This window comes from Cyanistes caeruleus, chromosome 1 (assembly GCF_971803275.1).
Source record: "Cyanistes caeruleus chromosome 1, bCyaCae1.hap1.1, whole genome shotgun sequence".
Taxonomy (NCBI): Eukaryota; Metazoa; Chordata; class Aves; order Passeriformes; family Paridae; genus Cyanistes; species Cyanistes caeruleus.
Genome location: NC_141701.1, coordinates 72,366,815 through 72,381,727, shown reverse-complemented (window position 1 = coordinate 72,381,727; position 14,913 = coordinate 72,366,815). Strand labels below are relative to the sequence as shown.

The following is a 14,913-nucleotide window of genomic DNA, read 5'->3' as shown; positions in this document are numbered from 1 at the left end:
TCATGTTACTTAGGTATTTTCTTCCTCCTACTTTACTCCAACTCTGGAACCAAAATAAAATGTCAGTCCTACATTTAAGCTCTACTATTATAGAATGCATTAATAATTACTTTGTCTGTCCCTGCAATGCATGCTAAAGGAGAACAGCAATAGGAGCACATAGAAAGGGTTAATGAATTGTTGACCAAGGGCTATAATTGTGTTGGGTGTGCCTGCCTTTGCATCCCACAGCACTTCTGGATGTGTAACCTCTACACTCTACAGGATATCCCTGTGGGATTTTCTCCAGACCTGTCAAATAAAGCTCCACAGAATGGGCAAGGCAGTCACCCTGGGGATACAGTTCTGCAATAAGCGTAAGTAGGCTGCATAAACAGTCAGGGTCATAAAGCTGATGAGGTATATGATTCTGGAAGCAGATCTACCAACATAACACTGCCTATAGAAAGCATATGTATGGAATTAAAGGAAAAACAGCCTGTAATAGGCAGGTCTTCTCTGCTTTGTAGTGAGCTGCTGTCTTCCAAGTGCTTGGCTTCTACCATGGGCCTTATGGAAGAAGAGCAGGGCAGATGTTTGTGCTTAGATTTTGAAATTAATACAGTTTAGCATATTGTTTTTGCTGGAGTAATGTAACCCATAGAATGAATCTTTTCTGTAAAATATTTGCTGTGTTAATTATAGTTGTTAGATGAGTTTTGTTTGATTTATGATTCTTTTGTCATATCTTTGATTTTCATTGACAAAAGAAATGTCACTTTTAATGATTTCATAATTAATACACCCAACAGAAATAAACCAGTTGGCAAAAGTCTGCTCTGGCCCATTTTGCAACAGACCTAAGCTAAGATTAGAGTAGCAATTTGGTTCAAAGTAAGTAAAAATAAACCATGACTTACCAAGTATATAAAGAAAAAGTTGCATATGTATGGGTTTAAACCCCTTGTACCAGAAATAGAACCACCACAGTTGTGGTGGATCTTCATGGTACTGCAGCCTGAGGTGCGCATAAAGTAGCTTGTTCAGGTGCAGCTAGGTTGCTTTCCATTACAATGACAACCAGATAAACGTGGATTCATAATCCAGAAGTTTGTTTGCAGCTGCGTTTTTAGGAACTCATCTGAGGAAAAAAACCAAACCTGTATGTGATATCTTATATTGTCTGTTACATGTTTATAACTATAGCTGCTTTCTACCAGTATTTATCTTTTTATTTAAACTTATTGATCAAAATTATTTAAAACATTGGAGTCATTGCATGCAAATACTGAGCAATGCATGCCTTGAATAAGTTCTAGAAAAATAAGTTGGGTTTTTTTACAAACTAGGCTTCAGCCCCTTTCTAGTAAGCAGGGGTGTGAATTGTGATTGGTTTCAGAAGTAGCACAGCTGTTCTTTTGCTGAGCTTTCTTGATGGAGTCCTCATTTAGTTGGAACCTGTGGAATACTGTTGGCTTTTATTTCCTTTCTTCACTTAAGCTGTGGCACCTTTTTTCCTTTCATCTGCAGTGAGTCAATGATCTACCAGCAAGGGTTTTTTTAATACATTTCTGTGAGGAGACAGTACAGTGTGAAAGAGAATACATTTCTGTGAGGAGACAGTACAGTGTGAAAGAGGTAGGAAAACTGGTGATTGGAAGTGTAAGAAAAAAGTATAGACGAAAGGTGCTGCAGCAAGCTCTGTCATGCCATTTTTATTCCTATTTTCCCAACACGGAACAATGCTTGTTAACCTGAAGTTTTTCTGAGTTAATTTATTAGTAACAGATATATTTATAATATAATGTGATTTTAAAATGAGAACTTAACAGTTGTACTGAATCAATACCAATGATGCACAGAAATTGCGGAAGAAAATCTTGTTTTTCTTGGTATTTGTTTTAAGATAGTGACTGTGCAGTCCTGAAGCATCACAACAGACCATTTACAAGTGCTCTTATCTGTGTCCTTCAAGTGCAAATGTTGCAAATAAATCCCCAGACAGGACATGCCAAATGAGCAAACAAGTGAATCTCCTCTGACCAGCCCTGACACCATGCCTAATAGATTCCCCTGGTGTTAATGGGACTGGCACCAGGGGTGATGTAATGGAGTTGGCATGGCACAACCCTGGGGAGACTTTTGACATGTCTTGCTGCCTTTGAAGAGAATTGTAGTGTAACTTGAGTATCACAGGAAGAGATTTAAGGCTAAAATTATTAGACAACATCAGGAAGATGGAGTTCTTGTAGTATCCTTAGATTAGATGCATTTAATTATAAAATAACTTTAGCATGCAGAAGTATATTTTAATTTTTGATAAAGATTAGTGTGTTTGTCATAGTGATATCACCCAGAAACTTCTGTTAATATTACAAATCTACTAGTTTTCAACTATGGTGTTATTGTTGTTGCTGTTATTGGGGTGGTTTTGTTGTTATGGTATCATTATTATTATTGTTGTTGTTGTTATTTTTGTGTGCATATATTTAACCTTGTGCTCACTGTTTTTAGAAAGGACACCATGGCATGAGGTGCTACATACATGCACCATAAACACTACTGAAACTTTTAATATCTATGTTAATTTTTAAAGTAAGTCAGGAGGTCTTTATTGTCTTTTGACTTTGTTATTTACCAAGTTGTATTATTATTAAAAATCACTTCTGAATTTGGTTCTAGACATACCATTGTATTTCTTGTAAGTATTTTCTCAATTTATTTTACTGCTTACTGTAGTTCTAATTTGAAGTACTGAATAATGAAACTTAGGTTAGAAGGAACTTTGCTATTTTGTTTGTGAAGAACTGTAGAGCTCAACCTTTGGTGAGTCCTTGGACAATATAAACCAAACAAGTCATGGCCTGTTGGGCAGATACTAAATTTAAAGTAAAACAGAGACTAGTTTCTGCTCTATCATTTTTTAAAAATATGAGTATCTAATGTCCTTCTGTCCAGCTTTGATGGTTAACCACCTTTGTCTATAAACCTCTTTAAGAGAATTCCTTGAACTTTCCTAAGAGCTGAGTGGAATCTGGTGTGTTTGCTTTGCTGTAGATTTGAAGATGAATGTGTAGATGTCATGTAGATGAACTATGACAAACTCTGTTTTATATTAAATCTAAGTTATTAATCCACCCTCCCAAAACCCGAACCCCCCAGGAAAACCCTTAACATCCCGGCATGTGAAAGAGCTGTAGCTTTCTCAGAAAGATTTTTTCCAACATCCATCTTTTAATTCCATTATAAAGTATGTTTTTTGGGAATATTTTTGAGTTATAAGGCCTGCAGATTTCAGTCCTATAATACCAATGAAATTTTTTTTGTTTGTTGTTGATAAGTGTCAGGAAATTAATCCAAATTATTATTATTATTAGATGTCCAAAAAGTAGACGGAGGAGTCCTTTGACTTTATCTGAATAAAGGGAGAGGCCATGGGGCATTCCCCTGGGATCTCCCAAATTTTTGGAGGATGAAGCCTCCTTTGTATCCTAATTTCCTGGATGCATTTCCCTCTCTCTTTCCCCACTGGCTTAGGTACTTGAGAGGTACAGACTTCCTGGAACACCTGATACCTAAGATTCTCCTCTAATGTATAACCCTCCTTTTTAATTTTTAATTCTTATGGGATGTATGGTTTTTTCCCCATGGTATCTTTCATCTTTCAATATCCAATTTCATTTATCAGCAAACCTACAGTTTGTTTGTAAAGGCAAATATCTTTTTTCTATTCATCAATCAGTGGAATCCTTTCCATTGTTCCTTTTCTCTCTCAGTGCTCTGGTAGTTTATCTACCAGCAGATGGGGTCTGTTTACAAATGCATCATTCCTCTCACTAAGGATGAGTATGTCTTGACTGTACCAAAACGATGCAGTGTGTGTTGACAATCACCTGCTGTCACAACTGTGTGTATACCATGATAGTTTTCCCTGGACAGCTTTGAGTCCTAGATCGATGTCTGCAGAATGCCAAACATGCCTACTTAGTTTTAAAGGAAAAACAAATTCAGGCTGAAGTTGTGTTTCAATAAGTTTCTCAATATCAGGAGTAAGAAGGGAGAAGTCAATAAAGGGCTTGTTGTTTTACTGTAATTCACATGAAGTGAGAGCAGAGGAAAGGGAAAAGGAATGCTGGGAAGGGGAGAAATAGGATTTGAAAGGCTAGGGATGTATATGTTTGTCCCCTGTGACCAGCAAGCAATACTATAAAGTTATGTGTTTGCAGGGCAGCTTAATTGCTTATACATTTATTTATGGTACTGTCATAATGCATACAATGTACAGCTATGTTACTTTGTAAAGCTCATCATGTTTCATCTGCAGGAAAATCATTAATTAAGTTAAAATATTAGTTATTATTACTTTACTATTATAGTTGTAATTGGAAGAAAAATAATTGATAGGCCTTTAGTAGCTGATTATGAATTTTTGACTCTAAGGAGCTAATTCATAGCAAAACTAAAAAGTCTTATTTCACCTATGGGTTTTCAGTTACATTTCACTGTTTTTGGTGAAAAGAAATTTAAGTATTCTGTTAATTAGTTACATAAGCTTTTACTTCTGCAGTGTACATGGGGTTGGACTGCTTTTTTTTTGCAGGCACTGTTTTTTTGTTCATTTTCCCTTATGAAAGTGTCATGAAGATTTTTTTTTTTTCATGAAAGCTTTATCTCATAAATGCTTATTTCAGTGTGACACGTGCTGCCACTGTGACACACAAGAGACAGAGTTTCAGAGTGTTTTCTGAAAAATAAGACCTCTATCAGCCATTTGTTCTTCCTGACCTTATTTCCTCAAGCAAGTGCCCTGCTGAATGCAAGAGAGACAGGATAAAATAATTTCTATTTTTGAAGGGAATCGGATTTCAGAGAGATTTCTTAGCAAGTCCTCATTCTTGTTCTATAGCCTTGCCTTGCCCTGCCTGGCCCCTGCTCCCTTGCTCCAAATCTGGAAGTGGTCTCAATCAACTGCTTGCTGTACCTTGAAGCTTTATTGTGTCTTGCTGAGACATCAGAACAAGTGGAAGAGAATCAAACCTTTGAATCTCAATCTTCCCTATAGCCTTCTGGCACTGCAATACCTCGGTGTACTGAACTGTCCCTGGACTCCCATGGTGTGAGGAGGCACTCCTCTCTTCCTTCAGCAGAACAAGGGTCTCACTTGTCCAGCAATATAGAGCTGAGGTAATTCCATTCTCAGCTTCTTATCTTGCCTTGCTTTCAGAGACTGATGTTTCCACAGTGGGTCTGGCTTTATTTTTGTTTTGGTTTTTTTTTTGTTTATATGGGGTTGGTGGTTTTTTTTGTTTGTTTTTTTTGGTTTGTTGCTGTTGTTTTCCTTCTTTCACCAGTAAGTGATAGTCTTCCTTATTTACCTCTGGATTTCCTCATCTCATGTCCTACCTAATTTCTTAACTTTTTAGAACTTTGCAATTGATTGTTTCATATCATGAAATGCATGATTGAAAAGGCTGCAAAATCAAGTACAAAAAGTTTAAGAAACACCTCTTTTATGCTTACCTGTGTGTTGCTCTGTTGGGAATGATGAGAAGAACGACACAGACTCTCTTGAGAGTTGAACAGGAGAGTTCTTTTCTCTCTTCAGGTTTATTACTTCAGATCTTCTTTTATAGACCCATACGTGAAAGTACAGAAAAGTAAAACTCTTATTGGTTAGTAAACTAACACATCGCCATCATTGGTCAGTGGGGTACACCACCCCTCGATCTTCTCTTGCAAGAAAACAAGAAACTGACAAACAGCACCTGCAAGGCTCTCTTCTGTCTCTGAGGATTGTTTTAATTCCTCCTTATGATTTCCCAGGCCACTTTCTCAGGCAAGACTGAGAAGGTAATGTGGCCTGCTATTCCACAGGCACTGTGCTCCCTGCTTCATAGTTAGCATCCATAATTCCCCCTTTTTTAAAAAAATTAAAAAGCAGTGTTTGTAATCTCCTTCTGGGCCCTTGCAGGAAAAAGAACAAACACAGCACAAGAGGTCTCCTTTCAGTTATCAACAGAACTTTGAATGGACACTGATTTAGAACGATCAGGGAGATTTTCTGGCCTATGTTACTGAATTCTTGATGTCTAAGGATTGTTTTCCTTGCAAGGACCTGATGGTTGACTCTAATGCAACTAGTTCAGTGAACTAACACAAACAGCAAATAAAACATCATTAGTCTGCTCAAAATCGACAGTCTAACTTGTCGACAGGGAAGAATGCTCACTCTCTGCTTGTAGAAGGACTATCTGAATGATGATCAGTATCTTGATCATCATCCGAGGGTTGCCTGTTGGCTGCTTTCTGTTCTTGGTGTCGCAGATCAGGGCGAACACACCTCACAGGTATCCACCGTATCCCACCCAGGTATCCCGTATCTGTGGAAACACATGCATACCCACCACCCCAAGTGATGAGCTCACACAGGCCTTGCCACTTGTTAGTGGTTAGGTCTCTCACCCAAACTTTCTCTCAAGGTAGGTGCATCTTGCCTGAGGACTGCAACGAAAGAAAATTATTCAAAATGACAGGATTATCAGAATTCTTTTGCACTGTGAGATGATTGATTGTATATAGAGCTTTCTCCAACTGACTGTGTGGAGTTTCTCCAATCATTCCCGTTTTTTGTTTTCTAGAACACGCTTTAGGGTACGCGCGTTCAACAACAGCTTGCCCAGTGGGAGAGCATGGGATACCGAATTTGTGCGAAACTCCCCACAACTGTAAAAACTGTTGTGTCTTCTGTGAGGTGTAGGCAGGACCATTGTCTGTTTTCACAGAAGAAGGTATGCCAAAGACCGAAATGCAATTTTCCAGTGGGCAATGATATCACGACCTTTTTCCCCGGTGTGAGCAGATGCCCACATAGCAGATGTCAACAGACACATGCACATACTTAAGTCTACCAAATTCAGCAATGTGAGTAATGTCTGTCTGCCAAAGCTGCAAGGCCTTTAACCCTCTGGGGTTCACCCCCACTGGTAAAGGTGCAGCAAGTCCATGACAGTCAACACAAGAACTGACAATGTCACAAGCCTCAGTTGGTGTTAAGTGAAATTGCTTTTGCAAAGTATGTGCACTTTGATGGAAAAAATCATGTGATGCCTTAGCTTGCGCAATTTTGTCAGGCTGAGGTGCTATCCATGCAGGGTTAGCTAACCTATCAGCCCTGGCATTACCTTCTGCTATGAAACCTGGTAAATTGGTATGACTCCAAATATGCAGGATATAATATGGGTGAATTTGGGCTTGGATTACATACCACAAAGATTTCAGCAACCAAAACAGATGCTCGTTATCAAACTTCTTTCAAAAGTATACAATCTAAATGCTTGATCTGCTACATAAGCAGAATCAGTAACTAAATTCAGTGGCACCTGAGAGAACTGCTGGAATGCCATGGTTGCAGCCCTTAGTTCGACTAATTGGGCTGAGCCTGACTCGTGGCCTTCCAGCACTTGCCACTCAGATTCATCCTTCCACGTAACAATGGCCTTCCCTGTTCTTCCTGAACTGTCAGTGAAAATGGTGGGTCCTTGCACTGGCACCCAATACTTTTTTGCTGAAAGGACAATTCAGCTGACCTTGCCAGCTGCAATAATTTGTGGCTGGGCTGATGATAAGCAATCTGCCCTGTAAAGTTTTGCAGTGCACTCTGTAAGGAGGCACTGTTGGTCAGACTCCATTCAAATTCCTCCCGCCGTATTGGGAGGACAATTTTTCCAGGGTCAGCTGCCATTAACTGCAAACACCGCTGATGGCATTTAATTATCAATTGAGCAAGCAATTCAAATAATGTGGGAGCTGTCTTTTTTGGTTGATGGGGCAGAAAGACCCATTCCAAAATCTGCAAAGGATCAGACAATTGTTCACTTTATTGGCCAATGATACCTGTAGGATGAGACTCTGGACAAGTAATAAAAACAGTGATATCAATGGATGGATCCACCCAGTAAACCTGCCGAGCAGAGACAGCCTGTTGAACATCTTCCAGCACTTGCTGCGCTTCAGGAGTTAGCTCCTGAGGCGAATTCAGATCAGAGTCCCCCTTCAAAAGATTGAACAATGGGGACAGTTGTGCCGTGGTCACCCACAAGTAAGGATGCAACCATGTGATGATACCCATCAAGGTATCATCACCCTCTGGGCATCATTCAGAGTCTTGACAGAATCCATGAATTGCACCTCCTGATGGCAAATGATTTGATCTAAGATTTTGACTCCTAAGTATTTCCAAGGAGGATGCTGTTGAACTTTCTCCGGAGCCACTTGCAGGCCATAAGAATGCAGGGCTTCGAACAGCTGGGGCTGTATCCTCAGTAGTTCAGCCTGGGTGGATGCTGCCACCAGGATGTCATCCATGTAATGATAGCAATATGCTTCATGGAACTGCTCATGGACTCCGGATAAGGCCTGAGATACATACCATTGACAAATAGTCGGGGCTGTTCTTGCAGCCCTGTGGCAAAACCTTCCATTGATACCTCTGTACAGGTTCAGCATTGTTAATTGTAGGTACTGTGAAAGCAAACTTGTGCTTGTCATCATGATGAAAAGGAATTGTAAAAAAGCAATCCTTTAAATCAAGGATCAGAATTTTCGGTCCCATAGGAAGCATGGTAGGTGAGGGCATGCCAGGCTGCAGCACCCCCATGCTTTCCGTGACTGCATTGATCTTCTGGAGATCCTGCAACAATCTCCACTTCCCAGATTTCTTCCTGACCACAGGACTGTTCCAGGGACTAGTGGAAGGCTCAATGTGTTCCTGCTGCAACTGTTCTTGGACTAATTCACGAAGGGCAACTAACTTCTCTTTTGCCAGGGGCCACTGGTTTTCCCAGATGAGTTTGGTCACCAGCCACTGTAAAGGCAGCGTGGAAAGTGTGTGCCCTTCGCCACAGTGGCCCCCATCAAAAATGCATCCCAATCCACACCCTCCATGCTGCCAAAACATCCCACCCCCAGAGGTTAAGTGGGGCTGCAGTGACATAAGGCTGGACTGTAGCTGTTTGCTCTTCTGGGTTTTTGATCAGCACAGACCATTGGCTCACAAATGTCTGCACAGTACCTCCCAGTCCATCAATGGCCGAATCCACAGAAGTCAAGGGCCAGGACGGAGGCCACACAGAAGGAGACGATTGTCACGTCTGCTCCGATGTCAATGAGACCTCAAAGCTGGATTTGAGGTGGGCTGGCAGTTGGCAGACTCAGGGTACATGTCATTTGAGGTTGCTGAGTGGAAATGCAGGCAGACCCCAGGAACTGGGGCAGTCTAGTAGATCCAAAGCCACCATCTCCGCGAGTCCAGTCAACAGTCCTAGGGACATAGGACTTAAAAGGCACAAGTTGAGCAATGCAAGTCTTTTCAGGGATAGTAACGGAGCGGAAGGAGTAGAAACCAGGGCACAAATTTGTCCCATAAAATCAGCATCAATGACTCCTAGATGCACAAAGATCCCCTGTAGGGTCACACTAGATCTTCCCACAAGCAGTGCACTCAACCCTTGACCCAGAGGACCAAAAGCATCCAGGGGAACCTTATAAACGTGACTAGAATCTAATGTAACTGTTGTCACAGTGTATACATCCACTCCGGCAGCCCCTTGGGTGCTGCCACTAAGCTGGCTGAGTAGGCCTGTGGAGGGGCTGTACCCTCATTTGTGTCAGAGCTCAGTTCCCCTGTGCGCTCTTGTGCACATTTCTCGAATCCATCAAAAGCTGACCATTGGCATAGTATCTAGATTTACATTGATCTGCAAAATGACCTGGCTTGTGACATCTAGCACACAACAACTTTCCCTTTCCTTTTTTATTCTGCTGCACTTGTCGAGCCTTACCCTGAGCATCCTTTTGCTTCTGGGAACCACCCTGGCAGCCTGGTTGTTTTAATGTTAGAGCAGCAGCCAGAGCAGACATTTTGTGCCCCACAGAGCCCACTTTGGCACAGGCTCAGACCATCTCTGGTATTGAGGGGTCTCCTGGAAGAGCCTCTATGATCTTCCTACAATCCTCATTAGCATTATCCCTTGCTGGTTATTTACACAAGAGCTGTATTATCTTCAACTTGTTTCTCCAAGGCTGCTGCAATTTTCTCAACAAATGGCAAGGGTTCCTTTAAACCTTGAGTGATTGTCACATATTGTGCCCTGGGAGAATCTGTTTCTATAGTCTCCAGCAATGCTCCAATACCAAATTTTTGCCCTTACTCAAGGACTCTAGGGTCCCAATGGGCCTGGAGATCAGGATTGGAATACTCGCCCACTCCTGTAAGGACCTCCAGTCTGACCCCATGTCTGGGATTGTGCACAGGCAGACACGTATCTGCAGCCCTCTGAGCCATCTGCCTCCAATTATCTTCAAAAACTTTAAATTGCACAGGCTGAAATAATACTTGAGCCAGGTGTCTAATATCAAACAGAGCAAGCAGATCAGTGTCTATCACCCTGATGATCTGCATAACCTCGGGAGATCCAAGCCCGTATTGTGCTACCTTACTCTGTATATCCTGTGCCACCTTCCATGCCATCACATTGTGCCTGTCAGGCTGCCCCGTATTCGGGGCAGCCTTAAACACAGGGAAGGCTTGGCCAGCCCCCTGCGGTGTGTCTTCAACTTCCCGATCCATCCGGACCCAGTCATCAGAAGCCGAAGTGGCTTCGGTCCTCCCTCCGTCTCCCCTGCCCCAGCACCCACGGTGTCAAAAATTCCGGTCCTGGGTGTTCCCAGCCTCTCGAGTAACTCCCATTCCCCCATTTCCAAAGCTCGCTGTTTCACCCAAAAATGCCCTGGATCGGACACACGGCCACTAGATGGGGTGGGAATGTCCTGAGATGGTTCCGGGGTGGGCTTGTAGCTGGGCCATTCCAGGCACCAGAAGAGGTGGGCGGGCTGGCTGCTTTGGGCGGTGTGGACTGTCACTCGGAAACCAAAGCAGGCATGACGTCAGGACAGCAGCAGCGGGCCCGGGAAAGAGGCAGTGCCGGCACAGGTGTGGGCCCCGTGGAGGGCACTGGGTGGGAAAAATGCATGTCTCCCCCCGCCACACCAGTGGGCTGCGGTGGGGGTGTCCGTGCTGCCCTAGCAGCACAGGAAAAAGGGACGCAGAGGGGGCTGGGGGGGCTGAAGGATGCCATCAACAACGAAGGCCCCCCTGCGACCACCCACGGTGGCGCTCACGGTGCCAGTGAAGGTGCCGTGGAGGGCGCAAGCAGAGGCGGGTGGACTCCGTTCCCCTGCTGCCTCTCTGTCAACGAAGCTTGCACGCCCAACTCCACGGGTGACAGATACTTAAACTCTCAGGGAACAGGAGACTTCTAGGGCACAGACTTTCTGCCCCCCGGCCAAGTCCTCCGAGGGTCTGGGCAGAGCCGAGGGAGTGCTACGCTGCCCATCCTTGGTCCCATCCCCCAGTCTCTCATGGTATACAAAAGAGGCACCCCCGGCATCCGAATCCTTCATCCCAGCATCACTGTCCCCAGACTGGCACCGCTCCAACATTCTAAAGAGCATGCCCCAGGTGGCTGCCAGGCTGCACACACTGGTATCTCCTTCAGTTAACTCAGACCATATGCGGTCTCCCACCGACAGCCAAACTTCGAGATCAAAGGCATTATTGACAGCCACAGTAAAACCCTGCACTTTCGCCCACTGGAACAAAGTGCGCATAGCATCTTCAGAAATATCGAGTCCCATGCGTGGCAAGGCATTCTGCCATGCAGAGAAGACAAGTTGATCATCAGTTGAACTTCGGTTCCCCATCGTGAGGACCGTCTATCTTGACGGCCCGCAAATGCAATTACGCAAATACAGTGGCTTAACCCAGGACAAGATAAGCTGTTCCAGGCCCGCTCACTGGCAGGGCCCTACTACCCTGTGGTCTGAAAGACCAGCTCCCTTCAGGAGAGCACAGGAGATATATGCTTACTCTTCTGTGGAGGAAGTGGGCGGCATGTCGTCAGCTGGCTGCACTGAGCATTGGGGTCACCAGATTGTCGCTTCGATTGGGAACGGCTAGGAAGAACGACACTGGACTCTCAAGGGAGTCACAACACGAGAATTCCTTAGTTTATTGCTTCAGCCCTGTCTTATAGACAGATACGTGGAAAGTACAGAAAAGAAACTCTTATTGGTTAGCAAAGTGCTACATTACCATCATTGGTCAGGGGCACTCTGCCCCCCTGACCCTCTCCTGCAAGGTAAACACAAGGAACAGACAAACAGCACCTGGCAGTTGTTTTCTGTCTCTGAGGATTGTTTTGAAATCCTCCTTTGAATTCTCAGGCTAGCTTCTCAGGCAGGACTGAGAGGCTATGGAGCAGCAGTTTCTGAAGCTCCCTGCAGCCTGTTCCAAAGCTAGCATCCATACCAGATGTCGCTCTATTGGGAACAGTGAGAACAACACAGACTCTCTTGTGAGTTGAACAGGAGAGTTATTTTCTCTCTTCAGGTTTATTACTTCAGATCTTCTTTTATAGACCCATACGTGAAAGTACAGAAAAGTAAAACTCTTATTGGTTAGTAAACTAACACGTCACCATCATTGGTCAGTGGGGTACACCACCCCTCAACCTTCTCTTGCAAGAAAACAAGAAACTGACTAACAGCACCTGCAAGGCTCTCTTCTATCTCTGAGGATTGTTTTAATTCCTCCTTATGATTTCCCAGGCCACTTTCTCAGGCGAGACTGAGAAAGTTATGCAGCCTGCTATTCCACAGGCACTGTGCTCCCTGCTTCATAGTTAACATCCATACCTGTGTAGATTAATATATGTATATACATTTAAACAAAAATATGTAAGTAAGTATGTATAAGGCTATACAGGCCTATAATGTATATAAGTGTTTTTCCTCCCTCAGAATCTTGCTGGGTTCTCTGCACAGCATCTGCAGTAATGGCTGACAGGAGCTACAATCACAGTTATCTAATATGTGGCCACATCCCCTTTCCACCCCAGTGTTTCAGTTCTGGTTTGAGCACCCATCCAATTCACAACAGTGAATTTAGCTGCAAGTACTGCAAAACATGTACAAACCGGCACTGTGAGCCTGAAATTGGCCAGATGCATTCAGGCTGATGTCGCTTTATTAGGAACAGCTGGGATTGAGCAACATAGACTCTCAAGGGAGTCGATTAGGAGAATACCTCGTCGTCTATTATTTCAGCTCTGTTTTACAGACTGATACGTGGAAAGTACAGAAAGGAATCTCCTATTGGTTAGCAAACTACTACACCACCATCATTGGTCAGTGGGGCACACACCCCCGACCTTCTCCTGCAAAGAAAATGAGGGACGGACAACAACACCTGCAAGGCTGTTTTCTGTCTTTGAGGATTGTTTTGAATCCTCCCATGAATTTCCCAGGCCAGCTTCTCAGGCAAGACTGAGAAGGTATATGGCCTGCAGTTTCACAAGCTCTCTGTTTCAAAGTTTGCATCCACAGGCTGACATTAAAAATATCAAAGTTACTTTTCTGACACCCAAGTGATTGTACTTATCATAATCATAGTTCCATTTGTTTTTCCAAAGTATATGATGATACATCTGCACACAGCATTTAATGGTTGCCTGCAATGGCTGAACATATTTTGACACAGAATAACATTTTTCTCCTGGGCCTGTTCCTTAGGAATGGATAGCCCACTTGTGCTAAAACTTTAAATTAGGAGCAAATCATCCTGAAGCAGGCACCAGACATGTATTATTTCAACTGAGACATGTGCAAAAGCAAAAACATGCTCATGAGCTGAGAGCTTAGAATGAGTGTTGTTAACCTGAGCTGCAACTAATGATACAAGTATCAAAAATTGCACTTTTACAGCACCCTCAGGGGGATTGGTTTTGACTCCATGTTCTAAGTGGTCATGACCATGTGCTTGCCTTTGGTCTTTCAAGTGACTATTTCACACCTGTAATCTTTCAAATAGACAGTCCCACAGCTGTTGTGCTGTACAAACTCAGACCTCTTCACCTTTCACATTAAGTTCCAGACCACTGCTTCATGACTACATTAAAAATAAAACAGAAAAATAGCACTTCAATCAATGTCCTGAGAATTGTGGAATTCTAGAGGATGAGGTTTTTGTACAACTGGTCTTTTTTTTTAGAGAGCCATTGTCGTAATCCTCTCTCGGGGGGACCCCTCTGTCTCACCCCCTGTGGTGAGAGCACCATGCCTCAGGGGACACGGGCGGTGGAGGGGGTCCTGGAGTGGATACAACACAGACTCAAAGTATATATACACAGGAGGCCCAAACTTGCTGGAATAATCCCGGGTTTATTGTATGTCATCCATCCGGGGCAAGAAAGAGACGGAAAAACCTTGGGTCTTATCTCTTACAGTAGGCGGCAGGGGTGATCGGGGGATACAGAGAAGTCACAGCCAATGGGAAGGGGGAAGGGAAAAAGGGTTCTCAGGTAGGAACTAACATTACACAAACCAGAGGTGAGTTTTACCCTTGGGAGATACCAAGATTTTTAGATGCACTACAACAAGCCATTTTTACCATTTCTATTGTTACAGCAATTTTATATATTCTATGTGTCTATTCTAAAAAAGTAAAAATAATAATAATAAAATATGCTCTGTTCCTACAATATTGTTTATTTAGCCAAACTGTTCAGTGTCCAGTTAGTGATAAAAAAGAACTACTAGTAGTGAAAATATTTAATGATTTGATTTGCAACTATTTATGTGTGCTTAAGTTTGAAAGCAGGAACAAGTTTATATTTTGAATACAAGTAATACCCCTTGCTGATTTTCAGCAACTCACATGTTTGTCTGCCCTGCTTAATGTTGCACTAAATTGGTCTGAGAAAGGAAGGTGAAAAAATTAAATTCCATGAATATCAAGCATTTTTCCTTTTTTATCCTTCATTTCTCAACCTGTTTATTATGAAAATGATGAAAAGTCAAGTTTTCTTGTTCTCCTCA

General features: G+C 43.0%; 1 protein-coding gene and 1 pseudogene across 11 annotated transcripts in view; one reads left to right on the top strand and one right to left on the bottom strand.

Annotated features, from left to right (window-relative positions):
- The window catches only part of LOC147655596 (semaphorin-5A-like), a 345,256-nt gene that overhangs the window by 170,138 nt on the left and 160,205 nt on the right, over positions 1-14,913 (top strand). The gene's annotated exons all lie outside the window — the stretch shown is intronic.
- LOC147655598 (endogenous retrovirus group K member 9 Gag polyprotein-like) lies at positions 9,652-10,558 on the bottom strand (annotated as a pseudogene).